This window comes from Scatophagus argus, chromosome 2 (assembly GCF_020382885.2).
Source record: "Scatophagus argus isolate fScaArg1 chromosome 2, fScaArg1.pri, whole genome shotgun sequence".
NCBI lineage: Eukaryota > Metazoa > Chordata > Actinopteri > Scatophagidae > Scatophagus > Scatophagus argus.
The window spans coordinates 16,942,931-16,969,676 of NC_058494.1; the positions used below are offsets into that span (position 1 = coordinate 16,942,931).

A 26,746-nucleotide genomic window follows, 5' to 3' on the forward strand; every position below is an offset into this window, starting at 1 on the left:
GGCTCCCTGGCTGGTGCTGAATCATCAGGAGCAGCTGATTTAGTTACGGCAGCTGCGACAGGGCCAATCTATCAATTGATCTGGGAGTAATGCATTACCAGCTTGGGTCAAGGGAGCCTGGGCAGTATATAGCCATAGCCAGAAACCGCCGTGGGTGAAAGAGGGCAACTCGGCAGGCTTGTGAGCAGCAGAGAGAAGGATTTAGGGAGTGCGATGGCAGGCGCACTAATCTCACTGTTAGCTGGATGTGACACATAAAACTAAACAGGGGTTGTGAGGTAGGAATGATCATTAGGGAGAGACTGATGGCCTTCTTGCTCACACAGCTCCTCTGGGAGTTACCACGAAGAATGCTCAATCAACAATTTGGCTGAGTGATCACATACTGTAAAATGTGTGTGTTTCTATGTGCTTTGTGCTGTCCACATGAGATCATATCTCCTCATTGCTTTAAACAGCTTTGTCTTGGAAGTGAAAATGAGCGTTAGGAGAAAGACTTAAAGAGCACACCACGCTGCTGAACGGTGAGCATTGACGAGTGAAGGAATGGGAACGCATAATCAATAGTGAACTCCTGAGCTAAAGGAGATTACACTGTACACCTAAAAAAGAAGTGCTGTTTAGACACTCTGAGTGAGAGCCCCTCAGCAACAGTCGAATGTGGGTAGGTGAGGCTCTCTGTATTTAGTGGTGAATTGCATCTGCATGAATGAACACTTGATGAATGAGGCCCTGTGGCTGTGTAAAGCGCCTCTTCCTGCCTGAGACTATCTTGTCCAAGTCTGGCAAGACCAAAGCCAGGAGGTGCCCACACTGTCTCTCTCCATTGATTATAAACCCCCTCACAAAGAATATGTAACAAAACCATGCCAATACACTGCCAAGGTAACACCACAAAACACAGAGTGAGCCTGCCGCCGCTTTGGGTATCATTCTTGTGTTTACAGTGCAGCATGATCTCAGTGTCACAAAAAGTTTGGATTTGAAGAAGAGAGCTGAACAAAATAAACCTGATCGATACTTCTTCGGTCCCCTTGGTCCACTGATGTGCTCCACTGTCCATCATCCTAAGCTGGCTGAAGGGCACAGCTGTAAATGATGCAAGAGGGTTGTATTTACCTTGACAGGGGTTTCTAAGGCTAATTGGATGTGTGGGGGGCATCAAAAGTGACGGCACTGGTTATGTCACAAAGGACTAGGTATTGTATCACAGTTTTAGTCCAGGGCTTTAATGTTTGGGTCCAGGCCATCACTTTGTGTCTTTTATGAATTGGAAAAGCTTTAAAACCTAGGATAATTGCTCTGAAAACACATCTTATAATCCCTAAGGCTTAATGGTGTAAGTGTAGCCAAGAGTGAGTGTATTGTTAGAATATCATTATCCTATAGCATTAGCATTAACAACGTATAGTGTGACTGAAAATTTGTCAATTACCTCTCCCTGTATAGCAAATACTATGTGTGCATTCACACGATGTGCAAATATTGCGAATCAAGGGTGTCAAACAATGTCAACTGTATTATTCGTTTTCATTTTGTCATTTTAACACAGTGATATAAACACTGTAAGAGTGAACCCTGGCCAGCTTTCTGCTCTGCCTTTTGATGTTGCTCTTCCTGGTTTCCTTGATGCCGAATGATCCATTGTCCATGTACACACAGCCCCTCCTCCCCACTCAAATATCTGTGCAGTTAGAAGCTTAGAGTCACAGTAAAAGAGGCAAAATAATGGGGTTTGGTTTTCAGTCTACATTCCTTTCTCATTAACATTTTTCCACTTTATTTTTCTGAGTCTACTGAATTTACAACCATACAGTAACTACAGCAAAGCAATAGATGTGTAGTTACAGCAGAAAGACAAGTCAAGTCAACTTTATTTGTATAGCCCATTTTTACAAGCAGTTTGTCTCAAAGGGTATCCTGTATCACAATCAGACTACACAATCAAGCACCACATATTCAGATATTAAGAATATTTTGTCAAATTTTCATTGAGCCCGTTTATTACATTTTTGTGTCTGACACATTGACATTTGCAAGCTAATCGACCCACAAAATCATTCTTTGTCATGTGTTATTACACATGAAAGTAGATTTAGATATAATAAACTTAATATTTTGATCCTGAAAAAGAAAACAATTTGTAATGATATGGACATCAGATCACCAAGCAAATTGCACATATTAAGTCTTGCTGTTTATCAAATAGTGTAATAATGTTTTCCCAAAACTATTCCTGTCGTAGAAGTAAAAATAGAGTGATGAGATACTGAATCTTCATCATCTATGTTTTGTCCTGATGTGCTGAAATTCATACTTGTGACAATAATTAACAGTACACAAATGTACAGTGATACCGAGGTGTCATTGCTGTAGATAAAATTTATCAAATCATATTAAAAAGGTTATTGTCACAAACATCACAGCAGGGTTTTGGTTGCAACCGGTGTGCAGTATATAGCACATTAGTTGAGATGTGTGCCTTGAGGATCCACTCGTGCTGTGGAGGGAGAGAACCCGTCAGTACCTGGAGCTACAGTGTTGGCCTGACATTATCTGTGCGTGCCTACTACTGTGGTGCCTGCTGTGTCTCTGCGCCCTCCGTCTTCGATTTCACTTTCCATTTCTCTTTCTTGTTTGTTGTTGGTCACTCATGTGAGACAGTGAAACAGTTGGTCACATGAGCGGTGTTTAAATGCTGATAACAGTGAACTAAATTCCCATTGGTTATGTACTGTATGTTTCCGTTTATTTGCCATCCGGACTGGTAGACCATAGAGGGATCCTCGTTATTCAAAGAGAAGCACATGATTTCCTTGTTACAACCATGCAAATTTTGCCACAGTAGTTTTTGGATTTCTGTTTTAATGTCAGAGTTATTATGAATCTTCCTTTTGTGATTAGTAAGGAAATGTGCAATACCTTCTCTCTTGTTTATTCATTCCCTTTGCTTAATTCCTCTCTTTATTCCAATTGTCCTCACATCGTGGTCCCTCCAGACTCAGCACTTACACCCCGTTAAGTGTCCCAAGCCCAACAATAAATCATTGGTTCCCCACAGCGTCTCATGCCCTCCTTCCCATCTGTCAACACCTAATGCGCCACACGACAAGCTGCAATCCACTGTTCACCAACACCACTCACTTTGAACAGCTTAGCTTTCTCAGTCATTGAAGGCTGGCTCAAAGACATAGCCCCCGAAGGAGATTGACCAGAAGGCCCAGGTAAAAGGCGTAAGTCTATTTGAGGCTCCCCGGAGACTCAGATGACTCTTTTATTCCCACCACTTCAGTCTGAGAGTGAGTTGGAGAAAGCTGGAGCAACTGACCCACAGTGAATGTCCTCTACTGAGATTGCAAGGCCGTCTGTCTTTGAATGGACCAAAGCTCAAAAAGACTCCCGCTGTGAAACATTCACCAAACAACCCATAAGGTTTAAGATGGATCTTTTTTCTCGTGTAACTTTGCCCCAGTTACATTCTTGTATGCGGCCATTCATGTATGAGACATTAGATTATTATTATTATTTTTATTTATTTATTTTTTTTTGAGTGCTAAAGAACAAAGTAATGCTTTCTCACCAATCATGAAACAGCACTGCAACTGAAAGCTCACACTTACCTCAGTGAGTTGAATGAATTCCTCTCCAACTTCAACAAAAAACTGAGCATAAGCTTCACGGAAAGCAGTTATGGAACACCTGTTACTGTTAATTGCATTGCATTTTATCTACCAAACACAAATAATATTGTCCAGGCCATGAGCGGTATCTGAACAAACACAAATCGAGTTTGGTTGCATTCCACTGAATCCAATAATTCTATGATATTCTTGATAATTTAAATTATCTATCCATGTTGCTGTCACAGTCAGGTTCTTAGCTGTTGTTTGTGTGTGTTTATATTTTTTTTAAGTTTTTGTTTCTATTGGATGATTTTTGATTATCTATGCTCTTAGAAAATTATTTGCAATTCTTAGTAGGCAAGTCAAGAAAGGTTTATTTGTATAGCACCAACACATCAAAATGCTTAAAAGTTCTCTACATAAAGGCATAAACTTTTCATTCAGGTTCAAAATGTCAGTAGTGTTCTGCTTCTGCTGATTTTCTGGCTGTGTATTCGTGTTACAAACCTCCTACTTCACCAGATCCCACAGGTGCTTCAGAGACCGTGTTGGCCAATGAAGTTAGATTTAGTTAAGAAGTTACTGTCATGTTCCCAGAACCCTCTTAATATGATTTTCTCCTTTTTTAAAATTCTGGTGGTTTTGAAAGTATCAGCAGTAACAGTTTGTACAGTGTCCACTGTTTGGTGGCTAATAGAGGGCCTAATGTTTAGGCTGTGAAGGCGCATGTTCAGCTTGAGTTTCTTGCAGACAAGTGCGTAGGAGGAAATATCCATGGACAAGTGAAGAACTCTTGCACACTATCTTTTAACTTGCAAAAAAGAAATCCAATACAACTTCATACAAGTTAAAGGACAGTGTGCAGGAGTTGAGTTCTCTCAACTGTATGCTAGGATCTAAAGTTTGCCAAAAAGTACTTTCTGTTGTAAAGAGTTAAGTAAAATGGGTAGAGAGAGAGCGACAGAGAGAGAGAATGACAACAATAAAGGGAGACAGAAACAGCCATAGAGACACATTGTTTTAGTAAAAATCAAATTCAAGAAATAAATTCAATCTTATTGCAAAGTGTGTGACAAATGGTTGAACACGTTCCTCAATTTAATCAGGACATCTAGTTACCCCTCTATGCTTATCATTCGGTTTCGATGATGATGTGTCCACAGTAGCCCCACCTTCCTATTTTAAGCTGCCACAAACGGAAAATGATGTGGTCTATTGCTACAGCCCATCAGCTTTAAAGTTTGACAGGTGATGTGTACAGAAACATAGACCCTGCTGTTGCAGATATCTTTTGCATTTGTGTTGCATTTCCTTTAGCCTGAATGAGCCTTATTAAGTGCCTATGACCGATGTTTTCTCGCTATTGGCATGCAAAGACTGCCAAAGGAGCTCATTTATTTTCATTTAAATTTCATAGCATGTACCTCTCATATGTCAAATTTGCATCCTGATACGTGTGCAGTGCTGTATCATGAGCAACTGTGATCAGAGCTTGTGATGTAGGCAAGGCAGAAGTGGTTTTACAGTGAGAGGGTAGAGTGTGTCACTTAGCTTTATGATGGATGCAGCTTGTAATTTAAATAGTGTCAGTGTGGCATGTGTCAATTACAATATTCAAATCACACTCTGACAACAAAATGGAGATTTTTTTCAAGTTTTTTTTTTTTTTATTATTTATGTGTTTAGACTAATTAATTAAACTCTTTGACTAAGACAGAATTTCTCTTTAATGGCTTCACAATAAAAGCCTTCCAGTAGTTTGCCAGTGAATGGCTTTTAATGTCAAGCAGATTGTTCACTTTGCATGTGTGGCACTTTAACATCAACAGACATAATTACAGCTCTGATCGATAGCACTGCAAATGCTGTTGCCTGATTCTTGATGGGGATTAGTGGGTCCCTGGCTGTTATTAGCGGGTGGTCCGCCCACTAATCCCTGTGGTAAGGGAAATAGTGAATAGCAATGCTAATGATATCAATATAGCATTGTTAGCTGGTGCGTTTGCAGTTAACACTGCTTTGTCTTTTGAGTTCTGGTAAGATCCATGCTGAGCCAGGTGGTGTGTGCCTAATCACTTTGGAGCAGGGGGGAGCATAAAAATAATTAAAGAAATAAAACTAAACTAAAATAAAATAAAATGGGGCACCTTAAACATGCATAGGGTTTAGCATAGTGTAGAATTCACTTTTGCCAGAAAGTCACACTAAACTGTCCCTTTAACTTACGAGAGGGGCCAGACCAGAAGTGTACGTGGGCTTACCAGAGGTACACTTTTGGTGCACCTGGGCCATTCAGATGGACATTTGAGTGACACTTAGGTTAACCCTAGAGGCACTTCAGATGCACTTGGGCCGACCAGACAAGCTATTGAAACATAACTAGTCTGGACAGAAGGGCTCTAGGGCCACCCAGCGGGGAACTCAGGCGACCCTTTGCCTGTGCAGAGAGGCAGCTGGGCCGAACATAAAGGCACAAGCGCTCGAGAGAAGGACCACTGGGATGACCATAAGGGACAATTTAAAGAGAATTGGGAGCTACTTAGGTGTCCATTTGTTGCTCTTATTTCACCAAAAGATGAAGCAAGCAAGTTCTTTTTAGGGCACACATATGGTTTAAGAAAAGGGTTCCTTACCTGGCAGAGCAATAAAAGTTGCCCACCCATTGCTTGCTTACCATCTGTAGTGGATAAAGTTAGAGTATTCGAATCTGGCATGAATCTGCAGGGTTTGTCAAAATCTTGCCAAATAGAAATCCCAAAGCTATAGAAATCAAGATCTTCTAAGAAAACAAACAGCTGACCTACAGGTCATTTGGACTTAATCATGAAGTCCAATAATGTCCAGTACATCAATTATTGTTTGGATCTTCACACTGCATCAGTTTATTATGTCACCTAAAGTCTATAAAGTGTTTTGTGCAATCCCTTCATACATTTGATAACAACAAACCCCAAGATGAGGCTCTTGTTTTGTCTGCCTCCTTACCAAATGTGCAAGTGGTAGCAATAATATCACCTGGAGAATGCCGCATACCACACTCTCAATTCCAATTATGCTTTGCTCTGTGGCTGAAGAAGAAACAGAATCCTCTGTAGGCGGTAGCAAGCAACCATCACATGGCTGTCTGAACGCCCTTATGTCATAGTCTCCGATTGAGGTGATCGGATAAATGAGACTTTAATTGGGTTTTTAGGCTAAGTAATATTAGGAGATGAGATAGAATTATCCAGGAACATATTAATGTAATAAAAAGCTCTCAGATCTGGCAGCTCTATTGCATTAGAAAGCTGCCAGCCTCTCTCCTCTCTTACCCCCTCCCTCCATTGCCAATCCGCCTCAAGGGCTTGCTGCTTTGAACAGTGCTAACATGATTGACATTGATAGCTGGATCAAACTATAGAATCAACCCTAATATCATTAAGTGAGCAGACATGGAAGCAAAGACCTGGGCTCTAACTGTATTAGCTGCTACATATGTTAGGGTTATGGATGCAGGGGGCTAAATGCATTGGGAAATCAAGCATGCAAGCCACAATTTGCAAAAAAGTCTGTCTCCGTGCATGTGTAACCTTCATGCCATTGGATGTACCCTGCTGATTGTGTGTGTGTATGTGTATGTGTGAATGTGGGCTTATATAGAATGAATTCTCTTGGTTTTTGGTGCTTTTTACATGAATCAGGCAACATTGTCAGTCCCAGCACCCTGTAGAGAACAGACTCTTCATTTCACATGTATAGAATCTGAGACCTCTATATCTGTCCGCAGCTGTTGATTGGGATTAGTTATAAAGGATATCCACATGTGGCAGTGAGTAATTATGCCTTCCCTTCTAATAACTAGGAGCTATTGTCACTCATACTACCAAATGCTTTGTATCAGTGAGCACAACTGTTGAAATAATGTTTAGTGATTCTCCACCGTTCTGTTTGCTCCAGGAAAGTTTAATGTTCATGGCTAACCTCGTGAGGCCAACCTGTGAGCCACATCTAATTACAAAGAACATCTATTTAATACTACTAGTTTTATCTTGTGCAAGATAAAAAAGATAATAACCTAATACCTAAAACAGAAAACTATTGTCTGCATTAAATAGAAGTACCGAATATGGAATGCATAAAATCTTAACTCATTGTGGAAATTTGGATTATTGTTCCATAAACTGGAACGCCTCTGCAGGTCAAGAGAGATAGTGTCAAAACTGTGTCAAATAACAGCTTTATTTCCCAGTGTAAGATTCCTATTGTTCACCGCGTTGCCTCTGCTTTGTGGTGAGTTGATCAAATATGTTTCTTCATGCAACACTCAATACATTTTGCAGATATTGTTAATTTGGAAAACCATTCCTTGCCTGATGAAACCACTGTAAAATAATAGTCTATTTGAATTCCCCTATTTTTTTCTCATTCACACTATCAGTAGATGAAAATTAAAGCAAATTGGTATCATTGAAGACAAATGACTGGTTTGGTTGCATTAGACAGGCAGTCATTGTGTTTACTGTGCCCTCTTTATATATAATGCAATCATCTTTCTAAGAATTAAAAGTAAAATTTAAAAGGGCAGTGTTCCTTCTTCACTTTTTAGTGTTTTGTTTCTTGTTTCTTTATTCTCTAATGCTGATCATATGTGATAAATAAAAGCTGTGAAGAACAGTGAGGTTTATCAGCTTTTTGTTCACTGTGGACTTTCCAAGCAGAATGTCTGACCCTGAGTCTTGAAAAGCTAATTCTTAAGTAGGCAGAGAAATCAGCATGCAGCCATGCACATATTGGGTTAATCATTTATTTATTTATTTTTGCATAGCCTCCATTATTCCTGCCATGTTTTCCATCTCTCTTTTTTCAGACTCCTCTCTCTCTATCTTCTTTCAAGTATATTCAGTCTCATACGTTTACTCTCACTCTCAGTCCTCCTCTCTGTGATTGAGAGGTAGTCTGAAATGTAGTAGTGCTCCAATATAAAGCCCTTTTTCCTTCTTTTGCGAAAGCAACTGCCCTCCACGGCCTTATCGTCAGACTTTTATGTAACTCTTAAAGCATTCTCATGGTCAAGTCCAAACCAAGGTAGAGTGTGAAATACAGAAAATGGTCAGAAATGATGCTTGCAACGACGCATAAGGGTCTCACTTTTTATATATCTGTCGCTCTCTTGTTTCCCTTCCCCCAACACTGTTTGCTCCCACAAGGAGCAGCGTGAGCAAGTGGTGTTAGCCACAAGAAACCAGTCATTACTGTCATGACCACAACAACACCGATCAATTACACTGCTTTGAAATGGATTTTCTTTGTAACCCACTGAAGGAACTGTGGGAGATTAGAGATGAACGGATGAGAGACGAGTAAGACAAGAGACAGCTTCGGTGCCACAGATAATAGGTAGAGGAGGACGACTCGCTTGGATGTGAAATGAAATGTGTGGTAAAGTAAATGACCAATAAGTAAGGTGTGCACTGTGTGGAAATGAGTCTGGACTGTGGCACTTTGCTTCAGTTACTGATAATTGTGCAATTATTAAGATTAAGAAAATTACCTCAAACAACCTCAAACCACTTGCACTGACCAGTCTTATAATTTCATCCAAATCGTCCACTGCGTCTCTAATGTACTAAGTATGCTAGAATCAGTTTTCTTCAACATAATTGGGTCTATTTAGCTAGAGGAAGTGAAGGAATACTATCTTTATTCATTTTTATTTCAAGATCACTAATCAATTTAAAGTTATCCCGTAACTCCATCACATTCATTGAGAAACAGACAAACAGATGGAGCCTGTATCATATTGATTCTTTGTCTCCCTCCGCTTTTTATTATATTGTTACTCTGCAGCAGAGTCAAATTTCATTACACCCTTCGGATCCATATAACAGCGCAAACTCATCTTCGTGTCACTAATAAAGTGATTACTTAGATGGAGAAAAGGTCTAAAATGCTTTTTTCATGGCTACTGGGTGATAATTCCTTGAAGTATTGGTAAAATATGAGTGACTATAGTGTCAGGAAAGAATGAGAGGGGGCCGTGCTTTTTGAGTGGGCTTTATAGCTCACTGACCTTTTAAAGAAATAGATTGTTGTTCTGTTAAATCATGTACTCTATAGACACCCAGTTCTTGCCTGTTCTGTTATAATGCATTATTGATTTTTGTTAGCTTTATTACTCTATTTAAAGGCCAAAAAAAGCACTTGCATTTCTATCTCTCGGAAAGGACGGACATGAAAAATGATATATTTTCTGATATATCAAGAATGTATGATTTATGATACAAGACTTGACAGGAATCAACACAGGCTGGTTATAAACTGACTTTGATTATTGCCTCTACTGAATTAGGATGCCTTTGATAGATTCTAGGTGAATGTCAGATTTTCTTCCTGGCCAGTCGAGTCATTTTATTAATTGTATTTGTTTTTGAACCTGGTTCATCTCTTTATGAAGATTTTTTTTTTTACATTTAGCACTTACTTTTATTTTGAACTGAGCTTAAGGAAAAAACCACCTCTGTGCATTAGTTTACCAGGTATGTTGTAACCTTCTTGTTTGATTGTTACTGCAAATGGATTCTCCAGAGAGCCCTCCCACACACACACACACACACACACACATGCACACACACTCACACAAATACATTTGCACAATCATAGCTCCATAGTCTTACACAAAAATGATTGATTCCTCTGCTTCATGTTGCTTTTAAGGAGTTATTTATAAATTAAAATCATTTTCCACGGTACCAGTGCCTGTTTAGTAACCTCTCACCAATCAAAAGCTCCCCACTCACCATCATTATTTGAAACCCACCACAGAGATGCATTATTAACTGTAGACATCAGTCAGTAGTGTGAAAATGTAGGGATCTCTTTAAAAAGAGAAACCTGAACTTATTAAAAAAAAAATAAACAAAGGACACATGACAAAAAATGAGTTGAGCATAAGATAAATATAAACACAGAGAGGAACTTGCTACCTTGGAAACTGGATTTTATTTTTACTTGTAATCAATGTTTTGTCCTAGTTTGTCCAATTTTATTTCATAGTGCCACATTTGTTTCATGGCTCTATTTATTTCCAAATAAGGCGGCACGGTGGTGCAGTGGTTAGCGCTGTCACCTCACAGCAACAGGGCTCCAGGGCTCGAATCCCGGTCTGGGCCCTTCTGTGTGAAGTTTGCATGTTCTACCTGTGCCTGCGTGGGTTTTCTCCAGGTACTCCGGCTTCCTCCCACAGTCCCAAAAACATGTAGCTGTAGCTACTCTACATTGACCCCTAGGTTTGAGTGTGAGAGAGGCCTCAGCAACCCTGACGGATTAACGGTATAGAAAATGGATGGATGGATATGCAAATAAAGGGAGTATGGTTAACTTCAGACAAAAGCCAATGCACCAGATCAGACCAGAAGCCATTGCGCAGATAGGACGGAAGATGTTATAATTGATCAACATGGCTTTTCAGGGGACACCGTTCTGGCATGGAATAAAGTAGAAGTACTTGGGCGGATAAGTGCTCCGCAGAACATCTATATATACAAAGAGCTTTTAAATTGGTTGAAACTTGTCGAGTGTTCTCGTGCAAGATGTCCAGGAAGTAGGAACTGTGGGAACTAGGAACTGAAAAGTGCAATGATATAAAAAAATGTGGTATTATGAAATAACAGTGCCAGTATCCACATAACGGGGGCCTCATTTTTCAAAGCATGAAAGTTCTAAATCTGTGTGTAAGACCTGCCTATATGCACAAGAGAGGTTGGTATTAATCAAGCAAATGTAACATATGCACACCTGTATGCGGTGAACAGTGATAAATCCTACCTGTTCAACAACCATCTGCTTGTGTAGAAACACACTAATTTTACATAAGGAAACAACAACCTCAATTTGACATACACGGTAAACACCATTCTTCAAAAAAGGCCAAGTAGCATGAATGTAGGACAGCTGGAAAACATGAACCAACTGAGAAATAGAATGAAGACGACCTTAAAGAATAATAATGCAGAAGTGCTGCTAAATCTGGTTCACCCATAAATATACACAGTATACTATAAAAACAAACAGATAAACAAAGAACAGAAATATGAGAGCAGGAGAACACCGCTGTCATCACAGTGGTTATTAATATATGCACAAATGGACAATGAACAAAATTGATGATTTTGGTTCTGTTGAAATATGTGCTTATACACAAAACTGTGTGGGCGCTCACCTGAAATGGGGCCTCAGGATTGCCACCAGTAACTAAAATGTAGCTGTTGGAAATGCGCATGATTACAAGTTAAAGCGGAATATTCAAAGTAAACATCTTGATCACATATTGCCCAACCAGTAGACATATTTAAATTTGCAAAGTGTCTGGTGCTGAAGTGAAGTTTTTATTGTACACATTTCATTTGCGGTTTTCAGAGATACATGATGTATTTTATCATTAGACATTGTCTTTGTCTGTAGTCCATCTTAATGAAAGGCCTAATGAATAGCTGAAAGAGATAATGTTCTATCTCTCTCCATCTGTCATAGCTTTTAAGTGCAGAAATACAGCATTACATACACAGAATGGACTAACTCCATTCTGGGCGATTAAACAGGCCAGGACTTGGACTGAAGTTTATATGGCAGGAAATCAAAAGTCAACCAAACATTTTTTATTGGTTCATTTTATTCTAATTTTATTCTCATATAAATAAGCCATCAAAATAGCCATGTGTGTTGGCCCTCCAGTAAACCACGCTGGCGTGTGGCTGAATCAAGTTGCAGGCACCTGCCCTAAAGCCAGGATATAATTTGGCACTGTGTCCTGGCATTAAAAAAAACAAAAACAAAAAAACTGCACGTACTTGGCCTGATTGGGTCTGATAAGCACACTGTGTTACGCCATAAGTGCTTCACCTTGGGTCTAGTTTTAATTAAATTTAATGTCTGTGTGTAAATAGCAGAGGATGTGTGTCATTTCATTTTCGAAACGGTGAGTTCAGAAGCTGTTTTTTTTTTTTTGTCCTCTTTCCCAGCAGTTTGCCTTATCTCATGTTAAGCATAGTAACAAGTCCTTCTTTTCCTTTTTCCCTCCACCTGATGCTGTTTTTCAAGTACATTCCTCTCCCCAGAGAACACTGAAATGGTGATGACCTAATTTGCATGAGAGGATTTGTAAAATGGGGCCAGAACCGGAGTCTTCTGCCTCTGTTAATCTTTAGTGTGCGGTAATGCCGCCCTTACTCGAATTTGACCTAGGACTGTACCTTATTATTTTTCCTCTTTTCTCGTAGTTTGAACCCTAAATCCACACATCCGCATACAAGTATGAGATGGAACAAGAACAATATGCTAGAATAAATTCACATCAGGCGACAGAGGACCTTGTAGTTTGAGAATGGGGTTCCATGGCTGAAATAGGACAATAACATGCCCTATTTTGAATATGATTCTGTGCTAATGTAAAAACTCTGGAAAAAGACATAGCCACTAATAATATCACTTTAGGTCAATCATTAAGACACAGCTGCAGCTCCAGCTGAGAGAGTAGGAAAAAAAGGACCAAAAAGTTTTTTTTAATGCAGCTGTACCACATCTTCCGCTACTCAACTTTATGAGATCGTTTGCACTTAGTCAGCCCAACATAATCACTTGGGTAGAATCTAATTTTTTTTGAACCATAAAACTTTCAGAGATGGAACCATAATTTTGTTTCACTGCGTTGTTTAAAACTGCTCATTTTTAAGGCATATGTGCTTCTATTTTTATCTGCAGACTTAAACATGAACTCATACAGTATCTGGAGCTTTGCTACACCTACGGATGCCAACATATACTTGCATGGGATGAAAACTGTGACTGTGGAATGTTATTCTTATTATAGTTTGAATGTTAAATATTAAATATAATACAGACACTATTAAGACGCATTTAGATACATTTAGATATTCACTCCCCTCGCCTACATCGTTCTCCCACTTTCCTGAACAACTTCTCACCACTCCTTTTTGTGCTTAGCCATTGAGACACCACATAACCAAGTGTAATCATGTGCGATCAACATAAATGGAGCATGTGAAAATTCACACCACTAAGTATGTGAAAATCAGCCCCAGGACATGTGTTGTTTGCAGTGAAACTGGAGCTGTCAGATAGTTTAACCTTACAAGAGCCTTGGCTCGCAGCACAGTGAAACCCAAGAAAAAGTCTGAGGCGCAACTCAGAACGGCATTGAGCTTGGCCCTAAGTAGGACAAGAGAACTCTTCAGGCTGGTGTTGAAATTGAAACAGTCCCTCCAGGAATTCTCAATTTTGCAACCATACGATTTTTTTCAATCCCCACTCCATCACAAATATTGCAGGGATTTGCAGTTTTTCTAAATCAACACATTTCCTGCTTAGATCCATTGCATCATTTAGTATACTTCAGTATTCTTAAACCGTTGCAATTTTAACAGAACCGGCGTTGTATTCGAGGATCTATAGCTGAATATGAAATCATATTTACTGTTCTCTTGGTTATTATGTTGAGAGAGATTCAGTGAATCTCAGAGGCAAAGTTATTTCTTTTTAGGCTCAGTCCCATGCTCTTAAAAAGCTTGTCATGCTTGACATTTGAATTTCGTGTACATCTACCATAAGTCCTACCCTTTGATAACTGTATCCAAGTGTCTGATTCACCTTTTTCTGGACCTGCAATACAGGACACATGGCAAAGGAGTTTGCTCAATTTTCCAGCCCAGGTTACAGCTGCTTGAAATTAAGAATGTATGGACCACAAAGAAAATGAATTTTATTTTAACACACAATTTCCAAGCCAATTACAGTGAAAAAGAACTTACAAAACGGCACGTGCAAAATCACTTCCAAAGCAATTACTTTAAACATGTAGGCATGCATAAGTTATAGTTGGGTGCAGATTTGTTTCTCACAGATTTACTGGGCAATTTTCCTACATATTTAACATAATTATGCTGTGTTCTGCATTACATTGTCCACGTTCTCATCTTACAAACTGTGCTTTTGAAAACCTAGCATTATTCCTGCCCTTCCTGCCCCATGTCGTGGTACAGAGATGAAGAAGTGAATTTGGCATAAGTTGTATTGGAAGCAGATATAGCAGACCTTGTGTTAAACTCTTGGGACCGATTTTAAACTCAACCAGCGTATTTGAAATGTTCGCGAAAGTGTTTGCAAATGGAAGGAACATCACCTCTCACTTTAAAATATCTATTCAAAAGGCAACATAGATGCTCCAGAAATACATATAACGTAAATAAACATAAAAATAAGAGACCACAGAGGACAAGAGTACAGCAAGAAGGCGATGAATAAAATCATACCGAAATAAAAAGAGCTTATAGACAGACTGATACAAAGAAAGATGCTCTTTTTTTCATTTTTGAAATGTGTATATGTGATTGCCATGTTTTGCTCCTCCAGGAAATTGAAGATTCCCTCTGAGTACTGTACTCGTAATCACTTTGTATATTTTTCCCTCATGCAGTGGAGACAGATCAGTGCAGAATGTAGAGCAGGCGTTGTTTTTCCCAGGAGGGTGCAAATGCCTTAACACAAGCATAAGCATAAAACTTATGTTTTGTTACATCTTTTAACATGACTACAAGTGAAAAATGGACATAACTGGCAATGCATATGTTTTACTGTTATTTGGTTGTTATAGTTTAGCTTTACATGTAATATAGAACTTTACTACTTAATATGCACAAGGTGAATGTCAGTTGACCAAAGTGATCACACATTGTAACGCAATGTTTTTCAGACACGTGATACAAGTAATGTGTGTTGGCAGTGCAGTCATCAGTTTCTTCTGTGATTTATGCACAGTGGATAGGGCAGGATATATGCAGTGAACAAGTCAGAAGGGATGATTTCAGCCTGACAAAAATACAAATCAGGTGTTTGATTTTCCAGCAGTCTAAAAAAATTCGTAATGAAAATGGGCATATTGGAGCAGCGGAAGACTGTTTACCCCACAAGGCGTGACTGAAACGTCCTGACAGGTGTGGTCTCATACTTTTACATTTGGACAGCTTCAGTTCAGTGAGGTATTTGGAAAAACTGTGAATTCCAACTCAGCATTTTACGTAGTTTTCCACTGTTTTTCATTCCAGTTTTGGTAATGTTGTGAGAATGAAAATTAAAACATATATATACAAGATCACAACTAAGACAGAGCACGCACAAACAATAACAATACACACATGCAAACACTGCACAGTATATTAACAAAATATGACTTTAAATATGTCTTCATGTATCTTTCATTCCAGTTGAAAGGTGCACCTTCTGCATCACTTCAGAGATGGTAGAGGGAACTATAGAAGCAAATCTATATTGTGATCTGATGGGATGTTTTGAATTCAACTAAAGATGATAGATATCTTGGCATCTTCGGAGAACAAATTATTACCAATGAAAACGCTGGTGTTTAGGTTTCTAGATTCCAGAGCTTTTTCATCACAACACCTGAATAACGCATAAACACCAGAGATTTATGGCTATTGGAGCAGTAGTATGAAATAATAATAATAATAAAAAAAAACAGTACATATCCGTAAACAAGAATAAATAATGAATTGTATTTTATATTATGTTCTTTTTCCCGATTGACAAATGTGGTAATTTCCAGCATGAGTCCAATTTGATGTTTTGAGTTTTTGAGTTTTCAACGTGACTTTTAAGCGTGGCCTGTAGCTTAGTCGGCAGTCTTATATAAAGCCACTCTGATATATTTGCAGACTTGGCAAAATCTTTGAATCCTGTTTAAAAAAAATACAACAACAACACAAAAAATAAAAATAAAAGAAAACATTGAAACTTAGTGGGAACTGAGTGGGGGGAACCTTGGTCACAGACGCACTCACACTCTAAATGCTGAATATCATCTTAAAAACTTCAAATTCGAGAATTTTAATTTAAGCTTACTGCGCATAATGTTTTCAGCTGGTGTGTGGCACTTACCTTTTTGTAAAATACGAGACAGATTTGATTAAATGCTTCCCAGTCCATCTTTTTGTAGGGCTTTTTCACAAGCCTTCGTGAACAGTTTAATGCAAATGGAGGGCAAATTATCTGTGCATTTTATTCCGAATGCACCTACAGAAGAGCCACACTTACAATAATTACAAAAATCTGACAAAAGCTCTCTTGGTTTACATTGCATATAAATCCAGTCCCAGTTCACTTAATACTGCTATCATGCCTTTTCTCTTTCTTTCTTTCTGTACCCATGCAACAAACTGTTTCAGTGATATGAACATGCCACCACACAGGCAGATACAGTGGGACATAAATTATTCTGCCCTGTAGGCTTGCAGATCCGGAGTTACAGTGCATATGGATTAAATAGGATTAAGTGAACCATATAAGGGGACATGTTTGCTTTGTACATGTTTTTTCTTAAGATAGTTATATTTTATCTTTTCTTTTGAAAACGGTATTATTTAAATGCAAGGAAAAGCTCACAAAATATGTTTTTTTTATGTGTATGATTTTTTTAAACATTGAAATGGAAATACATGAAAGAAAAGAAGAGGGTGATAGTAAATATTGCCCAAAATTAGTTTTCATTTTACATTCACACAAATGCAGGGAGATACAAGCAGTGGTGGCTCAGTGGTTAGCACTGGTCTTGTGTTTATCATCCATTTTTCAGGAAGTGGCGCAGCATTCACAGAACACAGCAAAATTTGATGTCCTGAAGGTCAAGGTTTTGAATGAGTGTACAGAGTGACTGCTATTAACAGTGGTTGAAGTTTGCATACCTGTTTCAAGTTGTCGGTGCAATATTTTTGATCAGATGACTATTGTCAGGATCTTTCACAAGTTTTGCAAACCGAATTTATCTGCCTTACCTTAACCCGATGGATACGGCTACGCTAAAGCTGCTTTTGTTAGACACTTTAGGAATAAGAATAAGGCAGCTGTGTCTCTTAATCTGTCCAACCCTGTAGATTTACATATTAGACATTTATATATAGCAGTTAGTATAAATGCTTACTCATAGACATCACGTGATCCGACTCGAGCACATAATTTTTATACTAAACTTTTTCTTTTTTTTTTTTTTTATGCGTGAGCCTGTGAGCCTGGAGCTCACTGCTCTGTTTTTCTGTAATGGCCACTAGGTCTTGTCACTGAGAATAGACCAGAGTCTTTGGCGACCCAGAGAGCCCGCAGCTAAACAAGGGCCATTGGTAAACAGGCACAGCGACGAGGGAGTGAGAGAGTGGGAGAAATAGAGGAGGCCATCAGGGCAGGGCAAGACAAGAAGAGGGAGGGATGGGAGCAGTGAAACGAGGGGCAAAGGGACATGGAAAGACAGAGGGTTAGGGAGAAGCTGCAGTTCTTGTGACCTACCTTGGGGTTACTGCAGTGAACATAGCGATCTAATTAATGGATTTTTTTTTCTTTTTTTTGAAAGCGGTTCTCATAGAAATTCCCTGTGGGTGATTACTCACCTCGAGGCTGTAGTCGTCTCAGAGATAGCCTGGGTCCAGACGTGACCCTCAGACACAGTCACACATGCAAGCCTTGTCAAAAGTCTCTTTTGCTTATCTCATTAATTACAGTGCTAGCTTCATTAGCAATATGAGACAGCAAATGCAAGCAATTGTGAAGTGATGCATTTTTGTTATTTCTTAAATTAAAAATGTGCTTATTCGCTCCGGGGTGGAATGAATAAGTCTCACCCTCTTAATTGTGGAAAGCACGCACGGTTAAACAATATTCTATCAATAAATACGACAAAAACAGAATGCGGAGGCTTCCCTTGGGCGTTTAGAAAAAAGAAGATTCATCTATTAAAATAGATGAGTGATGCTCAGCTTAAAAATAAACAAATCTAAACAATGGAGAAAGTTTGATATTTTTAGCTCTCTTTAGCTGCCTATCAGCTGCTATGGAGAGCTTCTTTCATAGAGATTAGTAAACACAAATGCCAAGTGAACATCTCTTGGCTCCTTGTACATCAAAAGGAATTTTGTTTTACCAACAAGCCTCATTTACGGTTTGCGCTGCATCTTTGAAAATTTCAGCGCTCATTACAAATTCTGGTATTAATGGAATATCAGAAAGAGAGAAGGAGCAAGCAGAGAGGTTCCAAGTTGACAGAATTAGTGATATATAGGGAGAACAGATATGGAAAAAGATGAAATAACGAATCAATCATGTGTGATTACTGGTGCATGCATCAACTGGCAAGAGATAAGAGCAGTTTGATGGCTGTAAAGGTTCTTCTGTCTCTCAGCCGTTCAGATGATTGATGACACAGTGGAAAATTAACCTGTTTCTGAAACGTAGTACCAATTGCCTTATTATTTCTCAGCTCTGTGTCTTGCACCTAATAGTACTGAAAAATGGCCATTGACTCTTACTAGTTCTGTAGTTTGGTCAAAGAAATTGGTGTCTAGTTTAAGTGGCTTAAATTTGCACAGTGTTCTAGCAAGGAGTGTTCTTTAAGGTTCACTCGAGCACAGAGCTTGACGGCTTTAAATAACTGTCAAGTCTACCTTTCATAGACCCACAAAGGCACAGCTGTGAGTGCAAAGTGCGAAGTCACGCATGCACAAACAGTTGTCATTTTTTGTTCTTTCACAGATTGCACAACAGGTTATATGCAAAACCATTGTGTGATGTGACATATAACTCAGAGCGTTTGGTTTTGTGTCATTACCCTCTCAGTTACATTGCGCATTTCAAACCTTTTAACGACTGTGCCAGTCACAGTTGTGCCAGACAAAAATGGCTCAAAAAAAGGCAGTGTGGAGACTATGTTTTTCTTGGAAAATCATAGTGCTGCAGGTTGAGAGAGCAAGAGAGAGTGAGGCACCCTGCAAAATTCAGCACCAGAAGGATGCAGCAAAAAGCAAACAGTAATGTGCTTGGATGTTGAATTTATCCTCCAAAGTGAAGAAAAGGGCCATCCGATGCAGCTCTTTAACAGGAGAAAACCTAAAGAAAATACATGCGAGTATCTTTCACATCATCTTGTACTTGTGGTTGCATGAGCTAATGTAATGTAATGATGAGGCATGAATAATTCAGTGCTTCAGAAACACGCAGAACATCCCGCAAGTCTGCAGTTTGATGGTTGTAAAGATTTAATCAGCTGACATTGAAGGCACTCATACACACAGTACGATCACAATCACACTTTGGATAAAACTACTGGGGACAATGACCCACCCAGAACTAATAAATGAATTTAAAAGTAAAAGGGGTTTAGTAACTGTGTATCCACTATGTTTATGTACTACTGCAAACTAAAGCCATTAAAATTGTGAGACAGTGTGTGGCCTTTTAGCTGACGTGCACTTGCAAGTGCAATTACTTGTCAAAAAACAACAACAACAAAAAAAATAAAAAAACGAGCTACACCCAGCTGTGCCACTTAACATCACTCTGATGAATAATTTTCTGTAGTCTCCTTGTTGAAAGTATAGACATAATGAAAGCATCGCCTGTAAAATAGGCTACATATTTTCTGCTTCAGGTGGCTGTTAAGAGTTGAAGATTGAATTTAAGATCTAGACTGTTTCACTTCCAGTACAATCATATGTTTGTTAATTTACTCATAGCTGTGAGATTTTATGACAGTACATACATGCATTATTTTGAACCAACTATAAAAATGAAAGCAGTATTGGTGGTCAAAAACTCATGGTGGGGATTAGTACCATTAAAAAACAAAGTGTCAGGAAGAGGGTGAGTTTGTTGCTTTTTTTTGTTATAAACAGAAAAACAGAAACAGCTGGATGACTGTCTGTCTGCAGGTCAGACTTAATCCCCTGCATTGCAAGTAAGACACTGAGGAACACTTAATTTGTGTGTGTGTTCTTTTGCACACTTGAGTGCATGAAATACAAGACAAATAATATGCTGGATTAGTGCTTTAATGGAGAACTGACATGAGAGAAAAAGGAAATGTTTGTTTTATCCACACTAGTATTTTAAAATGTTAGTATCTTAAAATATAGTCAGTAAACAGATGATTACCACAAAATATTAAGTTTTTTAAAATGTGTTAATCACAGTTATCCACAGTCTCAAAGAAAATTCCTCCAGTGAATTTACCCGCTTGATGACTTCCAAAGCTGTCAGCTGAATGACGGCTCTTGTAACAGGCACTACTTCGTTCCGTGTTTCAGTCACGTACTCATACTTTCCTGTCAAGTTGTTGGAAGCATTCAGTTTTGGGAAGAGTTTCTCAAGGCTCCTTTTGGGTTTGTGACACCGTATTTCATTTTTGCATCTGTGAGAAGACATTGTGTGACGTTTTCCAAAAAAAAAAAAAAAAAAAAAAATCAGAATAGAGGTGCAAAGTAGGTGGTGCTTTTCCTGGCATCCCCGCTTTTGGAAGTCTTATTCATTTTTCTAATAGAGAATGTTACTTGACTGACAGTTGAATCATTTCTGCAGCCTGAATCAGTATGAAAGTCTCCTAGTTGAATCCCTGCTAAAACAAATGTGTTAACAAATGTGTTAATCAAATGTGTGATCAAAAATTGAAGGTAAGAGCTTTTGTACACTTTTCTGCCAAAAAAAAATTCCAATAACAGAGCATAAACTCTGTTATGTGTGAAAGCTTAAGATTGTGCTGCTGAGAAAACTGATTTCATAGTCTGCAGCTTAAGCCAGTTCACTTTTAATTTCAGGTTACTTTTGAATAAATTCAGAACCTACGCCACTATCTTTTCCTCACAACTGCAACACAAGTGCATCTTGAACTCTTCCCTACCAGTGCTCCAGCTTACTGCCAGGCATAAACGATGATGGAAAATAACATTGAAATTATTAAAAACTGGTGGTCATAGGCCTATAGGAATGTTACGTTATCCAGGAGAGGCCCCTTGCTTCTAAAAACAAGAACAACAAACAAAACTTTGAAATACAGACGGAGGTTTGCAGGTTAAATTTGCTATCCTGGCCAATTTGGGTCAGACAGTATGAAGGTTTGAGGTTCCAAACAACCTATAATAAAATGCTGTCTTTGAGTTACAGGCTCACACTGTAACACAACAATTGTTGCTACCCTCTTTTTTGTGCTTTCCCTTAAACAAACAAGCATCCCATACGTCACAGGTCGGCAACATCCAACACTCAAACGCAAACGCTTTTCATTGGCCCGCCAGATGATTCCAATCCCATGTTTGTTTTTTTCCGAGCACGTTTTTTTAAAATATTTTTTATTTATTCCGCATGCTGCGATTCCTGCCTAACCTACAAGGCTGATGTTAAGCAAAACAATAGAATACCAGAGCCAGGATTTGCGTTTTTAATCTATGCTGTCTTTATTTCACTAAAACTAAAAAGGAAATGTTGCATGACGTGTGCACTCTGTGGCTTTTACTTTAACTTATCTCCAGGCCAACTTAACTTCAGGCCGACAGTCTGTCATCAAGCTATTTGTATCAGAGAGACGAAGAAAACAATATTTCTAATTACTTAACAAGCCAGTAACTGTGGCATAACTCAGTATAGTGCGTTTACACAAACTAAAATAAAATGAAGCAAGACGATGATGCAGTTGCTGCGGCAGAGGTGGCGTTCATGGATGCTCCTGAAACGAAACGCATGAAGAAGAAACATTTCAGACGTTTTTAGTTTGAGATTCAAAATTTATTTTTATGTAATTAATTGGGGTAACCTACTCACCTAATGGGAAAACTGCTATCTTCCACTCTTAGCAATGTTTTTAATTTCTGGTGTTACAGACGTCGCTGCTATCCTATTATTTTATTTATTTATTTACGTTCATTTATTAATAATTTATTTATTATTATTGCCATTATTGACCCTTTCACAGTTGCAGATAACTCAATAATTAAAGTCCATTAAGAGAATTAAATTATCAACCTAAAAGAGGCTAGTGATGGGCTATTAAAAAAAAAAAAAAAACAACTAAAAAATACCAAAAAAAACCTGCAATTTCCCAGCCTGGGATCAATAAAATATATCTATCTATCTATCTGTCTTGTGCACATGCCAAATGGTTTATTTTATTGTGATTAGTTATTTTTATAGACCTTTTATAATGACCATTCTCCATTTGGCGAAGCTTTGGCGCAGTGTAATAGGCCGTAGGCTGGGCTCTGACCTGCCACTTTTGGCCCACGGCCTAAACTACGTACTTGCCGACCCCTGGCATACATGTTACTCAACCTAGAAACAGCTTTTCGTAGCGTCAAAGCCACCGCTGTGCTTTATCCTTTCAATTTAGAATTATTTGACTTTTTCATTACCTCAAATTATCCATCTGCTGTTTCCAATATGAATGACAAAAACAGAATGATCTTAACAAATGAATGAATGAAAATGATATCTTTCACTTCGTTACGGGCAATTACACTATAATGATATGATGTTACATATCAATTCAGAAATATGATGTTTTGACCTTACGTCATGAGAAAGCCACTTGTTGTAAAATCAAGATCTAATCACGATTTTTATCTTTCTGAAGGGGCAGTTAAGTGCAGAACAGTGAAGAAGGAGAGACTGTGAGTGGTCTGTCAGTGTTGATCTGAGGTCATGCTAAGTTATTAACCCCTCCACTTGAGTCGCTCTGTCACGGGTAAACAGCCAGGAGTAAATAATCACACTCCACTTGCCCCCCTTTCTCACCTCTGACCCAACTGACATCTGCTTGGACAAACTTCCAGCTGCTGTTTTTCGCTTAACATCACACGTAGGTATTCTTAAGATGATACAAAGTCAGGACATCGTAGCATGGAAGTCCTATGGGTTGTTTGTCGACAGGATGTGTGTCCATAAATCACGTCCTCTCTATTACAGTACCTGTCCATACAGCAACTGACAGCCTAACCAAGGGCTCTCCAGAGACGCCTTCAAAAAGTGATTTATCATGAAATGTGGATGCAGCTGAAACTATAAATCAAAATTATGGTATGCGTTGTTTAATAGATTTAGAAGGAGATGGGATATGTCTGCTTAGAACCATGTCAGGACTGAATGCGTATCGGAATTTTCAATTGTATATATGGAAATATATTGTATTGTTCAGGTTGCTGGGTTCTTGAGGATTCAAGGATTCAAGGAGCTTAAACTGACTTTGTTCATCATCATCAGTGAATAGTATTTTCAAGGACACAAAACACTAGCATTACGTATGTTAGTTATCATTCTTATACAAAACCCCATACAGCAGCATTTTAATTTAACCTTTAATTTAACAATGTACTTTTGTTTTTTGTTTTTTTTTTAAATAAATAATACCTCTGTCTCATCCAGTGAGTCAGTGTCTCATCTTGAGTCAAGGATTTGTAGGATCCGTGTAATTACAGAAGATTTGGTTGCATTTTTTTTACACTTGTTATTGTCTTGTAATTTCCTTTAGATGGTGCTATTGTTCATCTCACACCTACTTTCTAAATTTTACATGCCGTTGTGTGAAATCTGAGCCAAAAGCTTAAACATCAGGAACTGCTGTGAGTAAAGTGGGAGAGGAATTACCATAGCCTTCATAAAGTCTGTCTTCTAGCTGTCATGTCCTGTTCTTTCTTCCAGAACTGTCATCCAGAGGAGTTTTAACTCTTCTTAGGCTCCTTTGGCTTTAAGTACAGAAGTTGACATTCCTTTCCCAAGCTGAATTCAGAATGTGTGTGTGCATTTTTAATTTATTATGTGCTTGTATGGTGTGGGTTGTGTGTGTGTGTTTTGGAGGGGTTCATAACATTGCCAAATTGTATTTTAAAATTTTTAACTTTTTTTTTTTTTTGTGGTGCAAGCATCTATAATAGATGTTTTTATTTTCTGGCAAGAAAAATCTGCATTTTGTGAGATAAATTAAGACTAAAGATGTTAGTGCGAAAGAAAGAAAGCAACTATATTCCATTCAGCTTATGAATGATAAATCCAGTTATAAAACACATTGGCAACTCCAGAAATTAAGCAATGATAACCCGTGTCTCAGGCTAGAAGCGTAACAAAGAACCTGCAGACTTTTATTGTTTGTGGTAAAAAAGAGAAATAACTACAAACAACGGTCTGTATCAAAACAAGTGAGAAGTAGCTGCAATATGAGACTTATTGATTCTCTGTATTGACCTTAAAGCAAAGCCTGAAGTGATGGATGTTTGACAAGGAAATGTGAATGTAGAAAAGGGGTGGCAGAGCGAAATGGTGTTATGAAGACACATAATGTGTCCTTGCTGGGATTTGCTTAGTGTATCCCATCCAGCACAGAGCCAGAGCCGTATTCAGTTTGATTTCATTGTCTGCTAAATGGAACACAGACAGGGGACAGTGACTAAAGAAGGTGTGTGTGTGTGTGTGTGTGTGTGTGTGTGTGTGTGTGGGGGGGGGGGGGGGGGGGGGGGGGGTCCATGACTGCGCACTGCAAATGCAATACAGAAGCTACATACCTGATAAACAGAGTCATCTCAGTTATGCTCACTGAAGCAGTGTGATGATAAGTGGATCATAACCAGATGATCTGGTTCCTTTACAAATGATCCACCCTCATCTGGAGCTGCAGAGACGTGGCCAAAATGATTCCTTCGTTTTTGAACAGTGTCTCACATCATTCCAATTATAACGTTAGTTGATGCATGGGCCGCTTAGTACTAGTAAATTCAGTGAAATTGGTGCCCAATGTTCTAAGGTAAGAATAACAATTTAAATAGAATCAGCCGAGACGGTCTGTGCTGTGTCTGTCTGGGATCTTGGTAATTTCCCATTAACTCCTGTGTGGTCTTATAAACAGATTTTTTTTTTTCACCCACAGGATCACATGAGCTTACTTCATTTAGTGGGAGCAAATCCTGTGAGTTTGCCAACATGAAAGTAGTCATTAGGTTGACGTGTATGATGTCAAAACATCATGTGTAGGGAGTAGTAAAATGGATATATAAACCTTTCAACTTTGCTGTAATGTATATGGTAATTTACATGGAACAATGGAGCACCTGTTTTGTAATCATGAGATGTTATTGTGAGCTGACTGATGACTGAAGGTTCACTAGCTCTACTGGACAGTCACATAAAGAAGTTTATTTCATGTTTTGGTTTTGCAAATGCCCAGACAGATATGGACCAGGTCAGAGCTGACCTTTCAGGTTTAAAGTTATAACAAACTATTAATGCATTTCATTTATTATATCAGCTTGTTATCCAGCTATTCACTGGTTCCTGCAATCATGATGTTTGACTCTTTGTTTGTCAAAGCTTTGGGTTTTGAACAGATAGATAGATACATGTGTATTTTATTGATCCCGAGGGAAATTCGGTATCCAAATCAAAGTAAAAAAGTACAAAAATAAAAAGTATACATCAGTATAAAATCCCAGAATATATAAGAGCTAATATAAAAAGCAATAACATCATAAAAGAATAAAAACAGTTCAGTGGTGTGCAAACAAAATATCCAGTGGCACAGTCCAATTCTGTCCTCACTGGCAGGAGTTGAAGAGGCCTCAGGGACAAAAGACCTCTTCAGCCTGTCCGTGTAGCAGGACGGACACAGCAGCCTGTCACTGAATGCGCTCCTCTACCCAAGTAAGGTGCTGTGCAGAGGATGATGGGCATTGTTCATTACGTTGGTCGGAAAAACAGATGACAGTTTAGGCTCCCATGATCCCATACTCATACTCATTTAGTGGGAATGTCTATTTTTTTTCTTGTCTCCAGATTAATTTCTGTTCCTGCACTTTTATTCATACATTTTTTTTTTATGATTCTTTTGTCATCCTTGATTGCACTCTCATTTTCTTATTCCAAGTCAGGTCTAAAAATCAGTACTTTTTATTAGACCTTAGAAAACAATGATATTGTCATAGAGGGCTTGTACCACACTGTCTGCTTGACAAATCATGACTTATTTCTTAATCAACACCCTGCTGCTGAAAAAGTTTCCCGCTTTGTCATGTTCAAGTGAGTCACAATGGATGCGTTAATGAATAAAAAATGATTGTTTAGTTGGTTGATTGATTGGACAGTTTTATTGAATTCAGTGCTTTTATTTTGCCTTCCAGTTGTTGAAATGTACTGAATATTCCATAGTACAGAGTACAGTACTCCTAATTTTGACTTTGCTTTCTGTTGAGGCAACAACTTAGGCCTTCTAAGTACAAAGGCCTTAGTTGTTGCCTCAACAGTCTCTTGTCAGCACAAAAAAAGGT

General features: G+C 38.6%; 1 protein-coding gene across 4 annotated transcripts in view; it reads left to right on the top strand.

Annotated features, from left to right (window-relative positions):
• Window positions 1-26,746, top strand: part of ctnna2 (catenin (cadherin-associated protein), alpha 2) — a 288,411-nt gene that overhangs the window by 90,876 nt on the left and 170,789 nt on the right. The gene's annotated exons all lie outside the window — the stretch shown is intronic.